Source organism: Leptonychotes weddellii, chromosome 11 (genome assembly GCF_054177405.1).
Source record: "Leptonychotes weddellii isolate Sample4059 chromosome 11, ASM5417740v2, whole genome shotgun sequence".
Lineage (NCBI taxonomy): Eukaryota > Metazoa > Chordata > Mammalia > Carnivora > Phocidae > Leptonychotes > Leptonychotes weddellii.
Genome location: NC_138379.1, coordinates 79,407,608 through 79,433,382, shown reverse-complemented (window position 1 = coordinate 79,433,382; position 25,775 = coordinate 79,407,608). Strand labels below are relative to the sequence as shown.

The 25,775-nt window shown below is 44.6% G+C and overlaps 1 long non-coding RNA gene across 2 annotated transcripts; it reads left to right on the top strand.

Moving 5' to 3' along the window:
• Window positions 1-1,967: 1,967 nt before the first annotated feature.
• Window positions 1,968-22,348, top strand: LOC115942735 (uncharacterized). Of its 2 annotated transcripts, none has more exons than XR_014138878.1 (5): window positions 1,968-2,086; window positions 7,374-7,525; window positions 10,978-11,203; window positions 16,561-16,800; window positions 22,258-22,348. It is a non-coding gene; the product is annotated as an uncharacterized LOC115942735 (long non-coding RNA). The 2 variants fall into 2 exon arrangements; XR_014138879.1 differs by lacking the exon at window positions 1,968-2,086 and adding an exon at window positions 2,094-2,213.
• The last annotated feature ends 3,427 nt before the right edge of the window (window positions 22,349-25,775 follow it).

Sequence of the window (25,775 nt, the reverse complement as noted above, 5' to 3'; positions counted from 1 at the left end):
TGAGGGGTGGACGTGAGCATGAGCCTGGCATTTGTTTGGCTGAAAGGAAAAGAAAAAGCGATTAAAAAAAAAAAATCTCCCTTTTTATCTCCTCCCATTTTCTGTGCATGCCCCACCCTCCATCCCCCCAAATCTTCAACAACCTCAGAAGTCACAGAAATCTGTAAGAAAGAAATTGATAATCAGATCAATTTTTGCCATGGATCCAATAAAGGCTTGTGGTCGAAAACCCTGTTGGTCCTTCTGAGTCTCCTAAGATCTTCTACTGCAATCAGAGATGTTAATTGGTTGAAACTGCCTGTGGTCTTAAGAAGTGCTCCGATTACAAGGAGAAATCCTTTTATGTTGCTGGATTCCAGCCACAGAATCTCTGAAGCAGGAATCTGGCAGAGGTTGAGCCCCCTCCAGGGTGTAAATAAACTGGCCAGGTCTATAACCCAATAAGAAGTCAATTTATTGCATGTGTGTTTCAAGTCACCCAGCCCAAACCGTGCACATTTATTAAAGAAAAGGTGTGGGTTACAGCCGGAGCCCAGACAATGGAACATGGCAAGGGAGGTGGATGATTGTCAAGTCTACACAGTCAGTGGAGGGAAAGAGGGGGCCCTGCAGGTATCAAAGCGTCTCTTCCAGCCTAAGTTTGCAAGGAACTTTCTAGAATCAAGCAGCTGAGCATGACTGGCACACAAAACTGCTTACTTTCCTAGCCTGGAGGCTGAGGCTCAAACGGCTTAAGTGGGTGAACGTTTTATAGCCCCGGTCTAGAAACCTGGGGGCGACATTCTTTGCCGCACTGCGCGCACGTGGTTGTTATCAGAACTGGAGGTTTTGCCGGGCCAGATCTTGCCGTGAGATGCCAGGGCAGCGTGTTGGGAGGCGGCTCTGAAGCCTTGGGCTGGGAACATGCTGAGCCCCTGGTTTACGCACACAGAGCCGTTTCACTTACATTGCGAAAGGTTGTTTGGGGTTCACCTAATTGTGATCGGGGGCTGGAGGAAGCATCAAAGCCTCCCCCCACCCCGCAGCTCGAGCATAATTATATTCCCGGAACGGTGTGTGGCAGCAGGGTGAGGGTGTGAAATGTGCCCAGCCTCGTTTGCATACTGCTCCAGACTGCTGGTGACAGTGAGCTATTAGCGAAACCCAGGACAGTGTGAACAAAGCTGCCTCTTAATTGCTCATTCTTCAGCATTAGTCCATCAGACAACACTATCCACCTACAACTTAAAAAAAAAAAAAAAAAGACCCCCCAAAAAGCTCCCATAAATTTACAGTACCCCACTTTACTTTAACATAGCAAACACAATAATAGTCCAGCCAGTCTTTTTTTTTTTTTTGGGTGGCTTCCCCCCCTTCCATTCCCTTCATTCCCATTGGATTCTGTGAAGTCCCAGAGAACCAATGGGATTCCTCTTCTCCATTCATGTCCTAGCAACAAGCCCTGTTCCAATCTTTCTCCGCCAAACTAACACCTGAAAAATTACATCATGAATAATAGCAAAAGCAGTAAGGGCCGGAGAAGGACCTTTTTTTTTCTTTTTCTTTTCTTTCTTTTCTTTTTTTCTTTTTCTTTCTTTCTTTCTTTTCTTCTTCTTCTTTTTTCCATCTGTCTGCTACGGAGTTCATTTAAGGTGTTTTAGTCTAGTTTCTTAAAGTGACAATGTCCTAGATTTTTACCTATTTTCCCCCCCAGCACATAGGCTCACATGTGAAATATAAAATGAACAGTAATTAAATATAGTGAAAGGCCTTCAGGTGAAGTGAGGGGGAAACATTTCATTAGTTGTGTTCCCTGAACGTTCCTTGTAACAGTCCTCTTGCAGGGAAGCCCTGGGAGTGGAGGAATAGATTGTTCATATAGTATATTCTTTGGGAAATGACTAAAATATCCCAAACCGCAGAAGCTGCCCACCCACTCTCCCATACAAAAATATAGCCCTTCCTGGTGGCTTCTCTTGCCACAGTTAACTATACCCAAGGCTCTTTCTATTCCGACTTTGGAATAAAGGGCTCATTCTGTGAAGGGGGTCTTGGAGCCAGGGAAGGAACTGCCTTATGAATCTGCGAAAGGTGTGGGGTTGTCGCGGTAAGGGGCTCCGGGGTGGGAGGACCGGGAGCACGTGTGTGTCTGTGCACGTGCAGGGCTGCAAATGCAGACAGGCAGCTGGGAAAATGCAAGAACAACGAGATCCAGATGACCAGAGAGGAAGGAGGTTGGTAGAGAAATCAGGAGGGGGAGGTGAGGTGATAGGGCGTGGGGCGTGGCGGGGGGGGGGGAGCAGAGGAGGGGGGCCTGGGCGGGGAAGGCCTCTGCTCATGCAGGCTTGTTCTCTCCAAATGTGCAAGGGCTTCTAATGAAAATGTCCACCCTCCTAGGCATTTTTCAAGACCCAGACGTTGATTTGCCGCTTCCGGCTGCCCCCACCCCACCCAGTCTGGCGCAGACAGCGAGCGGAGAGACGCAGACACAAAGAGAGGCAGGCTTGCGGGCGCCCGGAGAGGGAGAGGGAGAGGGCGGTGGTTAGCACCTGCTCGCGTCCACGTGCACCGTGCACAGCCAGCCGGGCTCCCCCCGCCCCACACCCCCCAGTCCTAGGCACTGAGGCCCGCGCAGTCTGGCGTCCTGGGCTCCTGGTACGCCTCTGTAGAGTGCCCGTGGCACGGGTGGGAAGGGACCCAGGGCTCTGGAGGCGGGCTCGGGTGCCCTGCTGGAGAAGCAGAAAATAGATCTATTTGGTGTCTGGCTCGGACGCGGAGTTTGCAGTTCGCCTCAGCCATCGCCTTGGAAGCGGAGTGGTTAGAGGTCCTGGCAGACAGTCTGCCTTGGTCGGTACTTGTGAAACCGCGTGACTATATAAGGCCCAGGAAGGAAAGAGCACGGTGCCAGCCTGAGGGATGGGCTGGCAAGGGAGTGGAGAGAATTGCAGGGGGCTGAGCTAGACACGCTCCCCTTATCCATCCCCCCACTGGTTGCGGGGATAATAACTCCTGCAGAAGTCCTGTGACCAACTGTGGAATCATCAAGAAATAATAAAGGGTGGGGGCGGGAGGGGCAGCTGCAGGAATAGATGCTCTTTCCCGGGAGGCTGGCTTAGCAGCCGCTTCCTCCTCTGACCTGAGTCAGCTGGCTTCAGGGTGGGCCAGGAAGGAGACCCACAAGTCCCAAGTCTGCAATGTGTTGGAGTATACCACATTCCACGGTGGAGAGAGTTTGGGTCCCCCAGCCCGACGGCCAGTTTTGGAGAAACAGATGGCCAGGCAGGCTAGGCCAGTAAAAAGGCAGTAGGGGGAAGGAGCACTGGAACGGGAGTCGGGTGTCTTGAGTTAGTTCTGGCTTTGGCAGGGCAATCTAGAGCAGAGCTTCCCCTCTCCTACCCATTGTTGCTGTCAGAGCAACGGCTCTCGGATCAGATGATTCATGGGTACAGTGCTTAGAACAGCCTCTAGAATGGACAGTAAGTACTCAATCATATTAGACATTATTATTGCCACCCTCCCACTGGCCTTAGGCTTGGGTCTGGAACCTTGAGTTAGAACGGATGCGGTCCCCACCTGCATCCTCCTTCAAGTGCTCTCTACCCCTCCTTGGCTTCCGAGGTATAACATTTTTCTGCTTTTCTTCCTACCTGTCAGGCCCTCCTTGTCATTGTCTTTGTGGCACCTGTGTCCTCTGGCTGGGCCTCGGTTGTTGGTTCTCCTCTGGGCTCTGTCCTGGGCCCCTACTCTTCTGTGCTCACACGTCCACTCGTGATCCTGTCCTCCCAAAGTTTTGGCTGATTTGTCCTTCCCTGATGGCTGCTATGCCACAGCTCCAGCCCAGATCTTCCAAATGTCAGGACTTTGCCGATTAGTGTCCTTCCAGTACTTGAGACTGGGTATGCCTCTCATCTCCTCCTCCCACCCCCAATTTGCTTCTTCACCTACGTATTGTTACCTCAGTGAAGAATGTTTCCACCCATAGAGGTATGCAAGGCAGAAGCCTGCTTGTCATCCTGGACCCCTCCTTCTCCCTCACCCCCCTCTCCAGTCCTTCAGCAAGAACTGTCAGTTTCCCACCTGTTACCACAACTCCGCCTCTCTACTGCCATCACCCAAGTATAAGCAGCCAATCCTGTTTCGTGGATTTCCTGCTACACCAATGCTGGCCCCTCATGGCGCAGGTCTGACCTCATCACTCCTGCCCAGGATCCCTTGCGTTGCTCCCAGGACATGGCTTTGACCTGGCTCCCTGCCTTTCATGCTTCACCTCATGCTTCCTTCTGTCCCTTGTTCTTGGGGCTTCTGCCACACTGACCTCCCCTTAGTTCCTTCAAAATGCTTTCCTCTCCCACCCTGGGACTTTGTAATGCAAAAGGCACCCCTCAACTAGATAAGTCCTACCCATGTGTCCTTAAGCTCTCAACTGGATGGGAGCCTCGAGGAGTCTGACCCTGCCCCCTTTAGACTAGGCCACCTTCCTTTTTCTGTGGTTTCACAGAGCTGTTGGCTTAAAATTGCACATTCCACTTACTTGATTAGTGCCTGCTTCACCCGAGGACTGTAATGCTGTAAGAATAGAGACTTGATTTTTTTCTTCACCATTATAGCCCTAACTCTCTAGCATATAGTGGGTGCTTAAAGAATATTTGTTGGGTGAATAAATAAAAGAAACTCTCCCAACTATGTGCCACTCGTAAACTTGATAAATATAATTTCTTGCTATAAAAGAATGTAGACTCCAGTGAGGTGGAGAACAAAGCCCTGTACTTTTAGTTCAATTTATGTAACCAATTTTGATGACTTAAGATCAACATTATTGAGGCATACAGGCATACCTTGTTTTATTTCGCTTTGCTTTATTTCACCTTAGAGATATTGCATTTTTTACAAATTGAAGGTTTGTAGCAACCCCGCATCAAACGAATCGATTGGCACCCTTTTTCCAACAGCATTTGCTCACTTCGTGTCTCTGGGTCACATTTTGGTAATTCTTGCAGTATTTCAAGCTTTTTCATTATTATTATATTTGTTATGGTTGACCTGTGATCCATGATGAGGTTTCGCTAAAAGCTCAGACGATAGTTCGTGTTTTTTAGCAATAAAATATTTTTAAATTAAGGTGTGTACATTGTTTTAGACATAATGTTATTGCACACTTCATAGACTACGGTATAGGGTAAACCTAACTTTTATATGCACTGGGAAACCAAAAGACTCATTTGACTCACTTTATTGCTATATCCACTTTATTGCAGTGGTCTGAAACCCAACGGCAGTATCTTTGAGGCATGCCTGTAATTTACATGTAAATTACATACATTAAAACGAACCCATTTTAAGTGTACACTTTGATGAGTTTTGACAAATGTATGTACCCATGTAAGTGCTACCACATCAATATGGAACATTTCTACCACTTATGATGCTTCTTTGCAGGCAATCTTCAACCCTCTTTGGACCCAGGCAACCATAAATCTGTTTTATGTCACTAATGATTAGTACAGTACTGCCTATTCTGGAATTTCATATAAAGAAATCATACAATGTATTATTTGTATCTGGCTGTGTTTCCTGAGTATATTTTTGAGATTCACTCATGGTAGCACATATTAGTTTGATCTTTTTATTGCTAAGGAGTATTCCATTGTAAGGAATTACCACAATTTCTTTACTCATTCATCTGTTGGTGGACATTTGGGTTATCTCCAGTTTGGGCTAATATGGTTAATCCAGTCTCAAACATTTCTCTACAAGTCTTTGTGTGGGCAAATCTTTCACTTCTCTTGGGTAAATGCCTAACAGTAGAATAAGCCATAAGGTAAATATATGCTTAACTTTATTAGAAACTGTCAATTTTCTAAAGAGTGGTCCCATTTTGTTCTCCCTCCAGCAATATATGAGGGTTTCGGTTGTTCTACATACTTGCTAAGCCCCCGTGACTGTGTGTAGTAGTATCTCATTGGGGAATTAATTCTAATTTCCATGATGACTAATGATGTTGAGCTTCTTTTCATGCTTGGCTATTCATATATCTTTGTTTGTGAAGGGGTTGTTCAAATCTTTTATGTTCATTTTTTTAAAGTTTATTTATTCAAGTAATCTCTACACCAAATGTGGGGCATGAACTCACCACCTCGAGATCAAGAGTTGCATGCTCTTCAAATGAACCAGCCAGAAGCTCCCTTTTGTGTCCATTGTTATTTATTTTTATTATTATTATTTTTTAATGATTAAATTGGTTACGTATTTATTTATTTATTTTTATTATTATGTTATGTTGATCACCATACATCACATCATTAGTTTTTGATGTAGTGCTCCATGATTCATTGTTTGTGCATAACACCCAGTGCTCCATGCAGAACGTGCCCTCCTCAATACCCATCACCAGGCTCCTGTATTGTATCTTTGGAAACACTTTCAGATGAAAGTTAGATGAGTCATAAGACTCATCTAGTTTGCATCTCTTTCTTCAGGGATCACACTCAAGCCTGTTTTCTAATGTTTAAAGATGATAGTTTAATTGCTCGTGCCTTGTTTTCTAGATATTTACCACAGGAAGGCAGGCCTGGTATCAGTTACTCTGTCATGGGCATTGATATATTTTTGACTAGCTTACCTAACAGAATTCTCATTTTGCCTATATTTCTCCTAAAGAAATCACCAAAGAGAGTATAAAACATTACAAAAAATGAAGATATACTACCTCTGTGTAATCACATTAATTCACCTAACAATCCTTTCCAAACAGGAAATGAAACTAGTGGATTTTACTTAGTCATCTGAACCTATGCTAACCTAAAGATATCCCCTTTCTCTTCGTAAGTCATCTGTTCAATAATATTTTCTAGGATTCTGCCAGAGTAGATTATGTTCACTATTAAGCTGTTTCCAGAATTTAAGTACGAAAGCATGTTTCTATTTCTGGTCTTTTGACACAATAATGTTTATAAATAATATCTATTTACTTACAGAGTGCTTACTCCATGCCTGGCAGCATGTTAAGTATTTTATATACATCATTTTTTTGAGTCATCATAATACTTTCTGTTAGTTTCTTCTATCATCTTCACTTAGTAGATAAAGAAACTGAGAATAAGGGATATAAAATAACATGCCCAAGGGCACCCAACTAGAAAGAGGTGGAGCCGAAATCTGAATCAAGGTGGTTTCCTTAGAAAATGCCAGTTTATCTACTGGATGATCTTTACTATCACCTTTTTCTTCATGATTTTTCAGGATTTTTATTATTATAAGACTCCTTAATTCTTCTTTGTTTCTTAATATCATTTGCGAGAGCCAAGGAATGGCAAGTATGAGCAATAAAATGGGGACCTTTAGTGTGTATCGAATAGCTTCATTGATTAATTCCCTTAATCTCTTTCTACTCTTAGGGCATTGCGGGCAAATGGAACAATATGTAGAACAACAGCAGCATGAAACTGCAGAACTCATTAATTCAGATGCAATATGGGGATGCTCCATAGCAACTTCACATGGATGTCGTGAGGGTAAAAAAGGAGGAAACACATTTTAGATACATAAGGTACTAGTAATGAGAATATGCATTTGAAGTTCATGGATCTATTTGCCACAACAAGAACTATAATACCTGCATAGATTTAATTAGTGCTTTTCCTGTGAAGAATGTAAAGTACTTCAATATATCATAAAATATTATTGTCCGTGGTTTTAGGAGGGGAAATCAGTCACCAAACAAAACAGACAGGAAAAACATGAGAGCCTGACAAGTGAAATGTGTTGGAGGTAGAGGATATCCAAAGGAGGGCGAGATCAGCCTCACTTGTCTTTTTAAAGAAGGGTGAGAATTTGCCCAGCAGATGGGAATCGTAACAGCTGGAGGAAAGAGGGCATTCCAGGCAAATGGGACAATATGTATAACAATACAGAGGCATGAAACAGGCCACGTTCTCTTTGATCAATAATTATACATATACCTATAAATTTGCAGAGACCATTCAAATAAGTTTGAGATCTTGGTTTTCTCTCTCAAAGAGTTTATAACATAACTGAATAGGTCAGGTGCAAGTATGGAAAGAAAATATTGATAATATATGATGGAAGCCTGATGAGATAAATATTTGTTGAATGAATGAAAGATGTATATCAGGATGTGCTAAATGCCAATGACTGATGTCAACTATGAGACTTTCAAGGGGACAGGGCAGAGGATGTACGTTTTTGAGTGAGTGCTATGATCTGACTTATTTTACGGCTGTTATTCTGCTGCTGGGTGGAAAATGAAATACACAAGAGAGGCAGGGATCTGGTTGGGAGTTGTAACACTGATGTGCAGAGAGGATAGTGGTTTGGATTAGGATGATAATGGCAAAAGTGGTGAAAAACACATTCTGTATATTTTTTGATGGTAGAACCGATGACCTGGTTTTGAAGTATGAGAGATGGAAAGGGTGTCAAGGTTCTTTCTATAATTTCTAGCCTGAGAAACCAGAAGAATAAGTTAATAAGTTGTCATTTACCAAGATGGAGCCATGTCAGGGGAAAGCGGGGTGTGTGTGTGTGTGTGTGTGTTGGGGGTTGGGTCTAAAATGGACAGATTACATTTGAGACTTTCAAGAAGAAAAATCAAGTAGACAGCTGCATACATGACTCTGAAGTTTAGAGAAGCACTCTGGCCTGGAGATATAACTTTTGGAGTTGTCAGTGTATAGATATTCTTTAAATCCATGAGACTGGATGAGACCACCATGGGAGTGAAAAGAGACAAAGCAAGAGGAATAGATGTTCCAAGACTTGGAGGTTGGGAAGCTGGTAAAGAACTGGCAGAAGAGATTGAATACGAATAAACAGTGAGCTAGGAAGAGATCCAAGGGAGAGTGACATTGTGGAGGCAGGGTGAAAAAAAGTGTTTCAAGAGAGTCGTTAGCTTTGTCAAATGCTGATCATCAGTTGAGTCATATGATGACTGGAAGTAGCTATTGGATTTGTCAACACAGTGGTCTTTGGTGACAAGGACAACGGGATGATAAGAGCTCGGATGGCAGTGACCAGAGAGCCTAACAAAAGTTGGTTCTGGAGAAAATAGAAGAGTAGAGACACCAAGTATCAGTACTTATTTTGAGGACTCCTGTTGTAAAAGGAAGCAGAGGAAAGGGATGATGTGGGCTCAAGAGAGTTTTTTTAATGGGGGGGATGTTACAGTTTGTTTTTAAGTTTGTAGGTTGGTGGGAAAATGGCCCGCTGAGAAGGGACTTTTAAGGAGAGAAAGGGAGGGTTGGTTGAAGATGAGAAGGGAAGGGGTCAGCCTTGGGGGCAGGAGCAGGGACAGCTCATTCTGGGGATAGGAATAGAGACGTGATGTGATTACTGACACAGCGAGGTTAGTAGGTTTGGTGGGGGGCCTTGTAGAAGCTCTTTTGATTGCTGCCACCACAGTGAAGTCAGTGAGGTCACCGGTGGCCAGAGGAGGGAGCAGGGGGTGGTAGGGATTTTGGAAGGGGTAGGGTCATTTGGGTTTGCTCATGTTGAACTGAATGAGCTGATTGATCTTCCAAGTGCAAATATCTAGCACGCAGTCAGAGCAATGTGGCTACAACTTAGGTGAGAGGGGGGTCCCTGTCGAGAGAAAGCTGGGTGCCATGTGCTAAGAATGGGGAACCTGTAGGCCGATTGTGGCTGAATTCTCCAGTAGACAAATGCGAAGTGGTGAGCCTCTCATCTGTCTGTAGTTGGGGGTAGGATAGGAACTGAGACTTCAGGAAAGGAGGTCAGGGACATCCGTGGGAAGCTCAGGCCCCTCTCCTTTTGCTGTTCTCCTCCCTCTCTCTCCGCAAGTGGGAAGAAGGTTCAGAATCACCGCAGACCTACCCCATGCCCGCTACTGGGCCACATGGCCCTTCGTTAATTCTCACAAGAGTCCCGTTACTGTCATTTCTGTCTACAAATGAGAAACTGAGGCAACAGACACAGATGAAAGGGGTGAAGCACATCTGTCATCTCCTTTCCATTACCTCAGAGAGGGAGAGAAAGTTCCATGAAGAGAGAAAATACTTCCTTAGCTCCTGAACTGCAGCATCCTGAAAGAGTCACTTCTGACCAAGTGTGCTATGCATTATCTCTCACAACGAGTCTTCGCAACAAGAACAAGACTCCCCGTGTGGATGGCCTTGCAGGCACTGGCTTAGTGGGCAGATAGCATCTCTGAGTGGTTTCGAGAATGGTGACCCTTTTTTCTGCCTGACCCTGCCCTGAACAGTAGGTGGCCTGGGGATAAGGGTCCAAACTACGTTTTAGCCCCACCTTACCTCCTCGGCCCTAGGAGTCCACTCTGACCATTATCATCATCCTCGTTTTAAAAATGGGGCAACAATGCTCAGAAAGGTTATGCAGCTTGCCCCAGGTCACACATGTCTTTTGTGCAAGGGGTTCTCAAGAGGGTGCCATGAGAGGCCAAGAGCTGAGCAAGCAATTTTGAACTTCCAGGTAGAGTCAGGAAGATGGTGCCCATCTGAGTGGGTCTGGGATAAGTAGGCAATTTATGCAGAGAAGACACACGTTTTCCCAGTGGCTTCCTGCTGTCTGGAGGTACTTGCTTTAACAGCCTGTTGGAGCCAAGCAGCCGGCTCCAAAATGCCTGCTGGAGTGTGGAAAGGGGATGAGCATGCAGCTGGATCAGCACCCACACATGCAAGCATCCAGAAAGCCTCTGTTGGAGGTACAGAGGCTGTAACAATATTCTTGCATATTGGGCGCCTGGGTGGCTCAGATGGTTAAGCGTCTGCCTTCGGCTCAGGTCATGATCCCAGGGTCCTGGGATCGAGTCCCACATCGGGCTCCCGGCTCAGCGGGGAGCCTGCTTCTCCCTCTGACCCTCTCCCCTCTCATGCTGTTTCTCTCTCGCTCGCTCTCTAAAAAATAAATAAAATCTTTAAAAAAAAAAAAAGCTAATTAAAACAAAACAAAACAATATTCTTGCATACCAAGGGCTGATGTATTGCTGTGTTTGTGCATCCATAGGAAACATCCTAGAAATCCATCTGGACTCCTTTTCCTTTGAGCAATTTTGCTGCATGCAGAGGCCTCTGGATTTGCAAGTGAGAAGTGATGGGCACAAGTGTGTGTTTGAGGCAGCCTCCGGCCAAGGAAGGATGGGCAACTGAACCTGAAAAAGTGACTGAAGCCTTCTCTGCTCCTCACTACCAATGGGATTAGCTAGCCTTGTTGTCCTGCTCTGTAAAATGGGGTAATTATCCCCATTCTATCTCACTATAGAGACATAGGGGCTTACTTATTATGGGTGAAAATGTGTTGCAAAGTGTAAGGTAGAAATAACACCATTATGGATGATCCTAAACAACAGCCAAATAACATAATTTGGAATGTTTTAATTTTTAGTTTAAAGAAATATTAGCTCAGGCTAACAAAAAAAAGAGAAAAAGAAAGAAAGAAAGAAAGAAAGAAAGAAAGAAGAAAGAAAGAAAGAAAGAAAGAAAGAAAGAAAGAAAAGAAAGAAAGAAAGAAAGAAAGAAAGAAAGAAAGAAAGAAAGAAAGAAAAGAAAGAAAGAAGAAAGGAGAAAGAAAGAAAGAAAAAGTCTGTGGGGCGCCGGGGTGGCTCAGTCAGTTAAGGGTCCGACTCTTGGTTTCGGCTCAGGTCATGATCTCAGGGTCCTGGGATCGTGTGGAGTTCCATGCTCAGTGGGGAGTTTGCTTGAGGATTCACTCCCTCTGCCCCTCCCCCCACTCTCTCTCACTCTCTAAGATAAATAAATAAATCTTTAATAAAAAAAAGTCTTGTGGCATATATTTTACTGATGCCCAGAGTTCTAAACTGTGTATCTGCACTGTCCACTGAAATACAATGAGAACCACGTTTGTAATTTAAATTTTTCTAGTAGCCACATTAAAAATGTAAAAAGAAATAGCTGAAAAATTTTATTGCTATACCTTATTTTACCCGAATGTATCTAACATATTATCATTTTAACATTTAATCAATACTAAAATTATTAATGAATTATTTTACACTCCTTTTTCACACTAAGGGTTTGAAATTCGGTGTGTATTTTGTACTTATAACACATCTCAATTTGGGAGCTAAATTTTCGGTGGTTAAAGTAAAATGTAGTCCTACCAAGCAGTAAGGTTGTGTTTTGTTTTGTTTTTTAATATTTATTTATTTATTTATTTGACAGAGAGATAGAGAGAGAGCACAAGTAGGCAGAGAGGCAGGCAGAGGGAGAGGGAGAAGCAGACTCTCCACCGAGCAGGGAGCCCGATCATGACCTGAGCCGAAGGCAGCCGCTTAACCGACTGAGCCACCCAGGCGCCCCAGTAAGGTTGTGTTTAACAGAGAAATATTTCACTCTGTTTCAGTTCCTTAGTCACATGGGATGTGTCTCAGATAGTCAGTAGGCATATTGGCTTGTGGCTACCATATTGAACAGCACAGCTTTCTATCTGCTGATCCCTCTTTACTCTAATTTATGTTTCATCATGTCATCAGGCACACCTGCCTCCTATAATAAGCAGGTTCCTGCATTATCCTATGAACATAGCACAGTAACTGGGGCTCAGTTTCCTCATCTGTCCAATGGGGATACTAAGAATGGCTGCCTCACATCGTGGTTGTAAGGCATCAACAAGATTACTTAAGTGGCGTACCTACAGCAGGCCTGTTGAATAGTAGGTGCCAGCCAGTAGGAGTTCCTGGTCTTGTTTTTCTAAGATCACCATGAATTTCTTCAGGGCAAGACCAGAGCCCTCCAGATCACCCAAGCATTTCCCACCATGCTGAACTCACAGTTCAAAATATACATGTACGGGGCACCTGGGTGGCTCAGTCGGTTGAGCGTCAGACTCTTGATTTTGGCTCAGGTCATGATATTGGGGTTGTGGGATTGAGTCCCGCCTCAGGCTCTGTGCTCATTGAGGAGGCTGCCTGAGAGTCTCTCTCCCTCTGCCCTGCTCCGGGTTCCTGTGCTCTCTCTCAAATAAATAAATAAATCTTCAAAATAAACACATATATTTACATTTTTTGATTGACTAATTGATTGAGGTTGTCTCAGAGGTTGTTCATAGTGACCAGGGGGGTTCCACTTGGATTTAAAAAATTGAGTATAGACAAAACACTCTGTGAATTCAGTGGCACATGGATAATTAAGAACTGACTGTGATTTGCCTTCATATGGAGTTCATCAATTTCAAGTTACTTTACATTAATTTTTACAATAAGTTAAATTTCCTTTCTTTAAGTAACACAATCAAATTTCAAAATTGTCAGAAAAGGAAGAAAAAAAATCATCTATAATCCTATCACAGTCCTTCTTACCAGTTTGGTGTTTTTACTCCCAATTGGAGTTGTTCCAATATTCTTGATTCTAGGTAGAAAATAAGCTGCTTTCTCCATTTTACAGGTAGCGATACCGAGGCTTGGAGATTCAAGAAAACTGCTCAGTTTTACATCAGAAATCAGGGTGAAGACACAAGACAAAGGTTAGGTGTGTTGAGCGCCTCTCCCAGCGTGGTTCCAGCAGGTCATGGTAGAGCAGCTCCCCCTCAGGAACCACTGCTTTGAGTTTCCATGACATACATGAATTCAAGCGCAAGGCATTACTAAGAAATTGCATTGCCTTGATTTTCATTGTATGTTTACTTGCCTTCTAGGATTATGTCAAGGTTTCTTAACATCAATAGAAAGGAGGGAATTTTCAAAAAGCAAATGACTACGGCGTTCAGTTGCATCTTTGCAAGGAACCTGGATTCAGTTAGATCATTGAGGCTTTGTTTGACCTTAAACAGCTTCGACAGTTTAAATTTGAGATTTTAACCCCTCCATAAGGCTGTTAAACCAGCCAGAAAATGTGGAGCATTTGAGAAATTCCGCAGATCGAGGGGACTCCAAGGACTGCAAGGAGCCCAAATGCTGGTGCTCGGGTCACAGGTGCCCGTGGAAGCGGGAGGAGTCGTGCCTGGGGTGGCAAGTCTCTGGAGCTCCCTAAATGACCAGGCTCCTTGGTCTTCAGCCCTGTCCTTCCTCAACATGCACCTGCCACCCTGCACTTCCCATGGAACGCATCTCTAGTACCTTGTTGTTTTGAACAAGAGTCAAGGAGAGGGGCGCGTGGGTGGCTCAGTCAGTTAAGCGTCTGCCTTCGGCTCAGATATGGAGTCCCAGGATCGAGTCCTGCATCTGGCTCCCTGCTCAGCGGAGAGCCAGCTTCTCCCTCTGACCCTCCTCCCTCTCGGGCTCTCTCTCTCACTCTCTTTCTCTCTCTCTAATAAATAAAATCTTAAAAAAAAAAAAAAAAGGAGTCAAGGAGAAAATCGTAACAGAACCACCTCACCTTCCTGCATAGAATGCACTGACTAGTCCGCTTAGCGTGTAAGAGCCTATGGGGCCTGCAGAACGTGCAGAGGCTTTGGAAGTGGATTCAGACGACATCACGGGTAGAACACACCTTGACTTGTTTTGTGGATAGGTAACGGGGGTCAGAGAGGTGCTGTGACTGCTCCTGACTAACCGGTCTAGTGCGTTCTGAATAATCCCACGTGCCCTATTTCAACAGACTGATGTGACACCACCTTTGTCTGAGTTTAGTTCGCTGATTATAACTGTCAAGTAGGGGGGCACCTGGGTGGCTCAGTCGGAGGAGCTCCAGACTCTTGATTTCGGCTCAGGCCATGACCTTGGGGTCATGGGATTGTGTCAGGCTTCGTGCTCATCGGGGAGACTGCTTGGGATTCTCCCTCTCCCTCTGCCCTCCCTCCACCTCTGCTCTCTCTCTCTCTCAAACAAAGGAGTAAAACAAAGATTGTCAAGTAGGAGCACAGACTTCCTGTCTATAAAGGGGATAGAGAAATGGAGTAGACCCCAAACCCAAAGGCTGTTTCTTACTCACTGGGGCTGGTAGCTCCCAGAGCTATTTTCACACAAGATCCCTTCCTTGGGCTTCGGACTTTCATGTTCCAACTATTGTTCCCCTGTGGCTTCTTCTGTGTCCCTTTGGCATCCTTGCCACCACCCAAGGTCCCAAGGATCCCAGTGTGACCGCCACAGGCCACCTTATCCAAATGTAGCTTAAGTATTATGGTCTTTCACTACCCGAAGAACTCCGCACCTGAACGGATGTGGTCCCAGGTGGGCAGGCATTAATATGGCCACTTTCTGATAGAGCAGCTGAGAGGCGACAGAGGGGAACCAACCAGCTCACAGACACCCCGCATGCACGGCAGGACTGACCCCAACCCCTAGTGCACTCCCCTGTACGTGCTCTCGCCCGGATGTGAGGATGTGATGGTGACCTAGAACTCCAGGGCTTGTGGCTAGGGCTGTCGGAACGCTGGCTGCCTCTCTGGGGCCTTCCCTCTCTTCCCCTCCAGAAAGCAGAGCTGAAGCTTGCAAAGAGCTCGAGTTTCACTGGGGGATGGAGTGGGAGGCAGGCAGGCCTGGCTGCAGCGGTAATTTGTCTGGTTTACTAGGTCAGTTTCCTGTTAGGGCTCATTGTGGTTTAAAATTATTGTGGAGCCGGTTTCTTATTGACAGAGGCCGTCTAAGCCCCCGGTACGTCTGCTCTGGCTTCCATCCTGCAGGGAGCTGCGTCTCCACCACCTTTGCAGGCCCTGCTCCTGTCATCGAGGGCTCACCAGTGCGGCATCAGGGCCCCAAGTTCCACATTTGGGGGCCGATGCTGGCCGAACTCGGCTCCTTTTCTGGTGAAACACTCGGACGCAACTGTCTTTGGGAAGAGATTTTTCACTGGAGTTGTAAATGCAATCTATTGACTCGCGTTCCCCCTTTTCCTCTGTGTGTGAGCCCTCCTGGGCAGTCGTCCTCAGCCCCATGTGGTTATTGCTTCCTTGCGATGGGTGGGACTGATCCGAATTCGGATGTCTTCCTTGTGTAAAATGCACACCAGATTGCCAAGACTCAGGGCAAAAAAAGAAGGTAAACTAGCTCATTACATTTTTAAAATATTAATTGTGATGAAATAATAACATTTTAACTATATTGGGCTCCATAAAAAATTACCATCCATTTCAGCTGTTTCTTTTTGTGAATGTGGCTACTGGGAAAAGGTTAACTTTCATGTGTGGCTTGCATTCTACCTGCTGGGCAGTGCTGACCTGCGCCAATTTATTTTCTCCGAAATGCGGATGGCTCGGAGTTCCCGCCTGACTAGTTTCTCATCTCCAGCAAGTTGCGTGCCTACACCTAGCTTCAGCTTCTTGGCTTCATGCTAAAAATACTCCCTGCGTTTCCTGGACCCCATGAAATTTTATACGGGGTAGGGAACGCTTTGAAATGTGTGGCGCTGGGTGTAAGGAGTTATAATTTTTATCAGGTGGTAGTTGTTGCCATCTATAATAGAGAAGCCGGTGTGTCTAGGATTATTTCTCATCCTCCGCTCTGCGCAGGGAGAACACTGAGAGCCTTTCCCCCTCCTAAGAGTTAAGCACAGCAGTGGGAGAGAATCAGACTATCTTTGGGTTAACAGTTCCCAGAATAGAACTGGGGAAGTAAAAACAAAAAGGTCATCGAACCGGGTAAGGAGACTGAGGGTTGCTGGCATTCACTTCTTTTGTTCTCGTTCTTGGCCGTAGGAACAGAAACTGATGGGCCGTTGGTGGAGGGTGGCCCTCTGCAAAGTGGCCTGATCGGATTCCTGAGCTTCTAGGTCATTGAGCAGGATCGCGACTGGCCGGAGCCACGCTACTCCCTCCTGACCTTGAAAGGTGTGACAAGTGGACTTGCGTGCATTGCTCAGCCAGCCTCTATTGACTCTCTGTGATGTACTGGGCATCGATCTTATCTTTGTGAGAATTTGGTGAGCCAGCAAAAGAGTAAGTAGAGGAAATGAGAAAAAAAATCCATGTTTGATATTAATTAACGACGATAAAGAAACAAGTCAGAAACAGAGAAGAATATAAAATACTCCTTCCTTCCTGTCCTTTGGCTCCTTTTTATCCTCAGAGCTCAGCGTAGCCCCTGGTACTCCTGGTTCTCTGCAAATAAATGAATGAATGAGTTGTTTGTGTCAAAATAGCTATATTCATGGGTAAAATAAAACCATTTTGGGTGTTGGGATTTATCTTCACAATTCCCAAGAAAGCTGCCAGACGATGCCAGGCATCCGTTCGGAGCAAAGCGGGATTCAAAAGATCCTTGATGTATTGACAGTAAACTAGAGAAGGTGAACTCAGTCTACATTTACCCGATATCATAGATTTTTTTTTCTGAGGGGCTGGAGAGAATTACTTCTCTTTTAACCATGCAAACATAATTTTATATACACACAAAAATGCAATCATATTATATATACTCTCTGTTTTCATCGTTAGTGTGATCTTTCTTTTCTGTTTTTTGCTTGGCTCCTTCCTTCTCCGGCCACTCTCGCCATTAGCATCACCTTTTCCCACGTAACACATACTAATACTCAAATATATCTTTCCTCACTTCTCTCCATGCTCCTGTAATCACAGACACACATCATATACATACAGCATTCCTTTTGTCAAGGTGTATTTAGTTAAATGGAATAAAATCGTACTCTTTTCCTTATTCAATGATACTGCGTGGAAATTGCACCAGGGCATAGAGCTCTAAGTCATTCTTTTTAATGACTATATAATACTCCATCCTGTGGCTCTAGCATCAGTTCCCAACCTTTTCCTTAACAATGGGCACTCACTTTGCTTCCAAGCTTGTTTGTTTGTTATTGATCTTTTTGAACAATGCTTGTGCATATGCCTTCTTTCTTTTGTGGGGGTGTTTTTATTTATATTAGCTAAGTTCCCAGGAGTGAGATTAGAGAGTATATATGCATTTTTAAATTTTAATAAACATTGTCACATTACTTTCTAAAAAGACTGTAGCAATTCGTATTTTCATCAGCTATGTAAGGAAGTATTATTTTGCCACATCTTCCCCCCAGAAGGGTTTTTTTTTTTTTTAAAGAAATACTTTGCCAGTATGATAGATATAAATGAATAACTTATTGCTCTAGACCAGGAGTTGTAATCATTTTGGGAGAGGGGATGGACTCCTTCTCAGAATACTGTTTTTTAACAGGCAAAATAAATTACATAGGATTACAAAGAAATCTAATTATATTGAAATATAGTTATCAAATATCCCCAAACCCCCAATTTATGACATAGATATATATGTGTCTCTATTAACATATTAAATAACAAAGTCTAGTTGCAGAGCTAATAGCTACCATAAATTCAAAGAAGTGATGAATATAGATGATATTTCAACATATATGCTCCAACTGTAACATGCTATGAAAATATCTGTGATTTATAATGGAGACAAAGTCATAGGTACTATTGATATGACTGTGGTTTGTTGCCGGCGCTTGTGATTGAAATAAACACCACATTTCAGTTGGAAATTAATGAAACTAGAAATGTAGTGTTTTCCCATCCAAGTTCACAGATTGCTCAATATTATCCTTAGACTCCTGGGGGCATCTCTGTACCCCAAATTAGGTACGTACCTCTGCTCTAGAGTCTCAGAAAAGAGGCTCTAGAAACTGATTCTACTCCTTCATTTTATAGAAGAGCAAGACTGTGCCCTAGAGTTTGGACCCTGACCAAGACCTGAGTTCAAATCTCCTGGCCCCCTACCTTGTATTTTTTCACCATAAATTTTACCTCTCTCTAGGGAGGCCCACCCCAGCAGATGAAGTTGCCTTAGTCTCCTCTGCTTGGCTCCAAGTCCCGGTTAGACCAGTGGTTGAAAAACAATGGCTCATGGGCCAAATCCAGCCTACTGCTGTTTTTTGTAAATAAAGTATTATCAAAACGCAGCTGTGTCCATCTGTTTACATATTGTCATGGCTAGTTCTTGTTACAGTGGCAGGGCCGAGGGGTTGCAACAGACCACAGGGGACACGGAACCTACAATATTTACTCTCTGACCCTTTGCAGGAAAAGTTAGCCAGCCCCCAGCTTAGACTCACCCAGGATGTGTATTCTCACTGCCACTGTACCTTGATGCTACCCCTCACAACTGTGGAGCTGGGGGGCACAACGGTACTCTTGTCTTAAAGACTTTGCATATACTGTTCCCTCTCTCAAGAATACTGAACCCCCAGCCCCAACTCCTGTGATGTCACTCCTTCCAAGAAGCTTTCCCTGATCATCCCCTTCCTATAGCCTGCTTTATGTGCCCCTAATGTGTGTCCCTCCAGTGCTCTGTGCCCCCCTTGACTAGCACTGGCCATGTTTAACTCTAGTTGTCTAGGGGCCTATGTGTCTCTTACACTAAAGAGAAGCTCCCTGAGGACAGGGCTTGTGTCTGCCTTGTTCACTGATACATCCCCAGTGTCTGGCTCGATGCTTGAAACATATTTGTGTAATGAATGAATGAATGAAGTGAAGTTTATCTTCAATGCCCCTTACTTTACCCCTTTTTCATCCTTTTGTCTTTCCATTCAGGGACAACCTGTCACCACCCTGCTCTCCTTTAGATGGGCTCCCTATCGTCCCCTTCTACTATTGAAATATGCTTTCAGGAAATAATCTGATAAACTCGTTCTCAAATGCCTGATACAGATTAATTAAAGTGCCATGAGAGCTAAAATCTTGTCTAGGTTATTTGCCCCATTTATCAAATGCCCAGCATAGTACACGGCACGAAGAATGTGTTTAAGAGACATTTTCCGAATAAATTAATGTTAGTGGTAGCTCAGATTTGGTTTAAACCAAAGGAATACATCTCTAGTTGTGGAATTTATGGTGTGAGAGCCAAGTTGGGAAATATTTTTGGACATAGAATGTCTTCTTTTGTGTTTCTGAACAATCACTAATTCAAAGACCTCCCCTTCTACTTAATTCTAAGTGGTAGGCTGGCATCTCAGGTGAAGGATGGAAGCAGGTGGAAGGAAATGCCCGAGGAACATGAATTAGAGCTATGAAAACCCAGGGAAGGTGGGTTTTTGTGGGAAATTCCACTCTCTTTGTAGCTCCCCTATCTCAAAATTCTTTCAACCCCTAATGTACCAGAGTTAACCTTTCTCTTTTCTTTTTTTTTTTTTAAGATTTTATTTATTTTTTGACAGAGAGAGAGACAGCGAGAGAGGAAACACAAGCAGGGGGAGTGGGAGAGGGAGAAGCAGGCTTCCCGCGGAGCAGGGAGCCCGATGTGGGGCTCGATCCCAGGACCCTGGGATCATGACCTGAGCTGAAGGCAGACGCTTAACGACTGAGCCACCCAGGTGCCCCCGGAGTTAACCTTTTTCATGTTTATGGGTACTCTTGACAGCCCAGCTTCTGATCCCCAGTTCTAGCTCTGCTCTGGGGCCCGTCTCATTAGCTCTGGAGAAGAGAAAGTGTGCTCAGTGACTCGGGTGCCATGTGACTAGAAGCCTCCCTCCCAGGGCCAAGGCCCCATGGTGCCGGCCAGCCCCCTTTTCTTTCACCAGAGCCTTTGGAGGCTCTGGGTGCCAGCACTTTGGGCTGCTCCTGGCCGCACAGGCTGCCGGGAGCTGCTACTTGTGACTGCTCAATATCCTGTTTTTCCCATACTGGGCCTCTGTCTTTCTCCGGTGCCCAGAGCCTGTACTGGTAAAGAGAACTCACTACCCCACCGAAGTGCCAGAGAAGTTGGAAGTCTCTCAGCAAAGCTCCCGGATCTTTAGCAACCTTCAAGAAGGCTGGAGAGCTGATCGGGTTCCTGTCATAGACTTGTCCCAGCTGTCAGCTCTGAGAGAGCCCATGGCAGCAAGAAGGGCAGGTGGGGAAAGTGAGAAAAATGACAAATGTAGCCTTCCACATCTTCGCCCTCCCTGGACTGCGCTGGGAAGGATAAGGTAGATTAGCGAATAGGGAGCCTGTTCCCACAATCCCTGATTCTCAGGTGGCTTTTCTTGGGTGGAGAGGATACAACGGATTCTATTTCGATTTAAGGCCTCTGGCTCTGTGGGCTCCTAAGACCAGGACACTTTCTTTCCCGGTCCCCTTCTCCCTTATCCAGCCTGCTTGAGAAAATACTCTATTCTGGACTCCCCACAGTTCTAGTCCCTTCCCCTGCTTGAGAATCCCTGCAGATTATCTCAAAAAATTTTTTTTAAAAGATTGTATTTATTTATTTATTTGAGAGAGAGAGACAGAGACAGAGATAGTGAGCAGGGAGGAGAGGGAGAGACAGGCTTCCCGCTGAGCAGGGAGCCCGACACGGGGCTCGATCCCAGGACCCTGGGATCGTGACCTGAGCTGAAAGCAGACTCTTAACTGACTGAGCCACCCAGGCGCCCCAGCCGTGCAAATTATCTGAGGTCATTTGGTCTTGACCTTCAAATGCCTTTCGCGGGGCAGCCAGTCCACTTGGGCCTGGATCCCTAAGGTCTTCCTACACATCTGGGCCGTCTGGCCTGCTGGGCGATGTCAATGGCGTGCACCAAAGACGGTCCCTTGGCCCCAGGCATGCCTGTAGTGAGTCGGAGCAGGAAAATCATGTAAGAGCCACAGACTTCTTCGTCCACAGGACAACTACAAATCCCTTCTTTTCTGGAACATACCACCAGCCCAGGGATGGACTGTGACGAATATTTGGCCTCAGGCAACGCTGGAGCCTAGGGAATGCTTTCGATGCATGTGTGCTTTCTCACAGAATTATAAAGCCCAGCAGCTCCCAGTGCCAGAGGCTGCAGAGAGTTTCTGTGTTTCTCGACTATTCATTAGTGATTACATACCCCCCCGAACACCTGCAGGACAGATTCATAAAGCGAGCATTCATGGACTTTGGCAAGGCCTTCATGGGAACTGCAGAGCATGGGCCACGGTCATTGTATCTCCAGATAAAAACATTCTCTTACCAAGGAGGCCTCTGAAAATAGAAGCAGGCTGCAATTTCGGTTTGGCACCACGGGGTATTAAAAAGAAAAGTGTTACTTCACCTCGCCTCTTTATAAAGTCAGCACGCTGCGGGGCTGCAGCGTTCCTGGACAAACTCTCTTTCAGGACCCTTTGGGGAGTGAGAAGAGGGGAGTGGTGGGCACTGCATTGATTGGGACAGAGGACAGCCCGGCCATTGGGGCCTTGTGGCCTGCTCTCCTGCAAGTTACACTGATTTACAGCAGGATAACAGGAAATACGGAGCCTGGGTGGCCTTCTGTGTAATCCTGGGTGACAGATTGCTCCTGCCACTTATAAAAACGGTGCCATAATTAATCCCAAAAGGCCAATAATAATAAATAACCATCACAAAAATAACATCTCAATACAAACTATGGCGGTGACTTTTAGCAGGATTCTCTTTCACCTTTATTTTATTTTATTTCTCCTTTCCAGTGCTCGCTATTACATGACAAGATGGCCGCGGCTGGCACAGGAAGGCTCTGGAAATCCGGGCGGGGGCACAGTGGCTAAGTCCGAGCTGAACTTGCAGAGCTCAGAAGGACCGCGAGGACCATTTTACAGAGGAAGGTGGCTGAGGCTTATCTGGGCATCTGAAAGCCCAGGCTCCTGAAAACATAAAAATATTTTGTCTACAGAGGCAAAAAAGAAGTTTATGTTGATTCACCGTCAGATGAAATTGGTGGGCCTGGATCATTCAGCAGGGTTTTTCTTGAGTGTGGGTGGGTGGGTGGGTGGAGCGGGCTGGGGAGGGCTCCAGATCTCCCCTCTGCTCTGCCTGTGTAGACAGCCTCCAGTGGTCAATTAGCCTCCTGAAGTGCCTCATTCTCAGATAACAGCTTATCCACTAGGAGAAGCGATGCTCACAGTATGTTTTATCCTCACACATATAAACACACATCGTCACAAACTCATTTAGGTTAGAAAGGACTTTTAATGGGACATCTGGCTCTCTTCCACCACTTCTTGTCAAGGCAAAGTGGGTTCCCTTGTTAATATCCTGTAGCAACCACACGGAAGGCTAGAATATGTGGTTACGTGGAAATATTTTTTGTCTCTTGTTATCGATTCAACTGGTTCCAGGGAGCAAAAATAAAATTGTTAAACTTAAGAAATGACAGTCAGAATTTCCATGAATATCATCACCTTGAAAGGCAGAGGACGCTTATGAGGGTACGGACTCTGCAGCTGGAATCCCCAGATTTGAATCCCAGCTTGGTTACGAACTACCTGTGTGAACTTGGACCTGGTTTTTCACCTCTCCGTTTTTTGGGGTTGAAGTAACTGCCTCATCTGCAAAATGGCATCATGATAGTTGCAAACCTCAGCGGGTTCTTGCAAGTTTTAAACAAGTCTTTAAAGAGTGCCCACCTATATCGATGTTGTCACTAGTTAAATTATCCAGATCGTTGGTTATGGCTAAAGGATTGTTTGTGTCATTCCTTACATTCCTAGGAATGATGGCTCTACTCCATGTTTCATGGTAACAATTATTAAGCACTTACTGTGTACCAGGGATTGTACATTCCTCAACTCTTGTATAACGACCTTCCATTTTAGAAAGGAGAACGCTGAAATGAGAGAGAATAATTCATTTCAGGCCACACGGCTAATCAGTAGTAGTCTAGAATTCAATCCAGATGGACCCCGGCAACCGTGGTTTTAATCAATAAGCTATCCCACCTGCCTTTGACGCGGAAGAGTCAAAAACTACAACAAATTTTGTTTTCCATCCTTTTTATAGCTATTCTTAGGGTCCTGATCAATACTTTTGAAAGTATGATTAAGGCAATGGCTGAAAGTTAGCAAAGATTCATGTTCATATAGTGGTGCTCTATCTGGGTAGACCCCTGGCAGAGGGCAGGGAGCCCCCCATTCTGCAGTTGATCCAACCTGAGTTCAGAGCCTGCCACTGTCTATTATATCTCAAATCTCAGCGTTCTCATCAGTAAAATAGGGATAAAAAAAACCCTGCCTCGGAAGGCCTTTTCTATGTTTAAATGAAATAATAAGTTAAAAGACCTGGCGTATGTTTGGCTCTCAGTAACCATTTAATTAGCATTAGCAAAAGCCAAGTTATTGAAGATCTCAGTGGATTATTTGGGGGAAGTAGGAGCTGATGAATAAAATGAGAAAATTTCATCAGCTGCAGTAACATCCTACACATTGAAATGGAATAGAAATACTTCTATCTCCTGGTGTCAATACATAAGCAAAGTGATATGAAGCAAGCCATTATTTAAATAATTCAATGTGTGCAAAAAATCAATAAAATCAGGTCTCTGCCACATTTAGTTTTTCCTCATGGTAGGATTTTTTTGTTTTGTTATAGATAATTCCCTGAGCTTCCCAGTGTATTTTGCGTGGAGGTAGCCATGATCTGCGATACTTGAAAAGAGCAACTAGATTTTATAAGATGATTTCTTATTATCCTATTCATGTCACCTGTTAACTCGTGGCTTGATTTGGCTCCGTCCACAGCGGAGACTCCATATTGCAGTAAGTGGAGAAGGTTGTCAGTTACCTAATAATGATGAAGCTCTGGATAATTTAGGCAGCATAAAAAGCTTGCTCTTTTCTGGATGATCTGGTTAATTATCTGGTTAAATTAGGTTAAAACCTTTTTGTCAGGGGGGTCTCTAATTATCTGGAAAACCAGGTAACTGTGTCCTTTTAAGAGCCTTTAGGCTTGAATTATTCATCGACAGAACCCAGCATCCCGGGAAGACACCCAATTCTTCACCTGCCTTTTTGTGCATAGATTTGGACTGAGACTCTTGAGCTGTTCTATTTACAGCTTCTTGTAGATGCAAAATATTCAAACCATCTCCATTTTTTTTTTCTTATACAAAAGAGAGATCCAACTTTGAGCTGTGAGGTTGCTGGTGCTCAACTCGGAAGATCGGTAGCAAATTTTCCCAAGAGACACAAACAAACACATACATAACTAGAATATCAATGAGGTCTTTTTAGAGGCGACACATTAAAATGCAAGGCAGCAGATAATGAGATAAGCAGCAAGTTACAGGTTTCTTAATTCTAGCGTGAAAGGAGAGAGGGGGAAAAAAAGAACAGACCCCCCGCCCTGGCCCCCCGCCCCGTAAAGTAGCTTAGTGCAAGGATCTCCTGGGCTTGATATTCAGCATGCTTGGGGTGGGGGTTAGGGGGTGCTTTTACCAGTTATCTCAGTGACATAAATGAAGTAGAAAGAATTGTCTTAGAGGTGACAGGAGAGATATTAAAACCGTGCTTTTTTTTTTTTGGTCCTGGTTTCCATCTGTGTCCTACCTCTACTAGCATATTTCTGAATCAAATATAGGACATCTCTTCTGGTTATAGCTTGACTCTTTCTTGGCTATTCTGGGGAAAAATTGGTACCATTTCTTGAGAATAGATGATGTAGCAGGCATAGTACTGGAAGTTTTGATCTCATTTACAGCACCCTTACAACAACCCTGTGGGATGAAGTGATTGCCCTTTTGTGATAGATGGGGAGACAGGCTTAAGAGTTATTGTGCAAGGCTGGGAATCAGATCCAGGTCACTTGGGCTCCAAGGCCAAGCTCTTAGCCATAGCTGCATTCAGAGCCACCAAAGTATGCCTTGACGAATGATCTATCTGCCAAGCTTCAGTCTGGCCTAGAAAAGAAATAGAACAAGAATTAGTCTGGGCTACTTAGTGGAGGTGCAATAGAAAGAGCACTTGACTTAGAGTCAGAAAATCTGAGGACCAGGCTAGCTGTTGCCTTTAGCTGTGTGGCTTTAGGCAAGTTACTTGACTTCTCTGAGCTAGTTTCCTCACTGGTAGAACTGAGATATGGATATGTATTTTTCAGGGGGTATTTTGAGTCTTAACTAATGTAAGTGAAAGCACAGGAATACTTAATTCATGTTTAAAAAGTAAAAACCAAACCAACCAAACAAACAAAAAAACAAGATCATATGTCCAGGAGG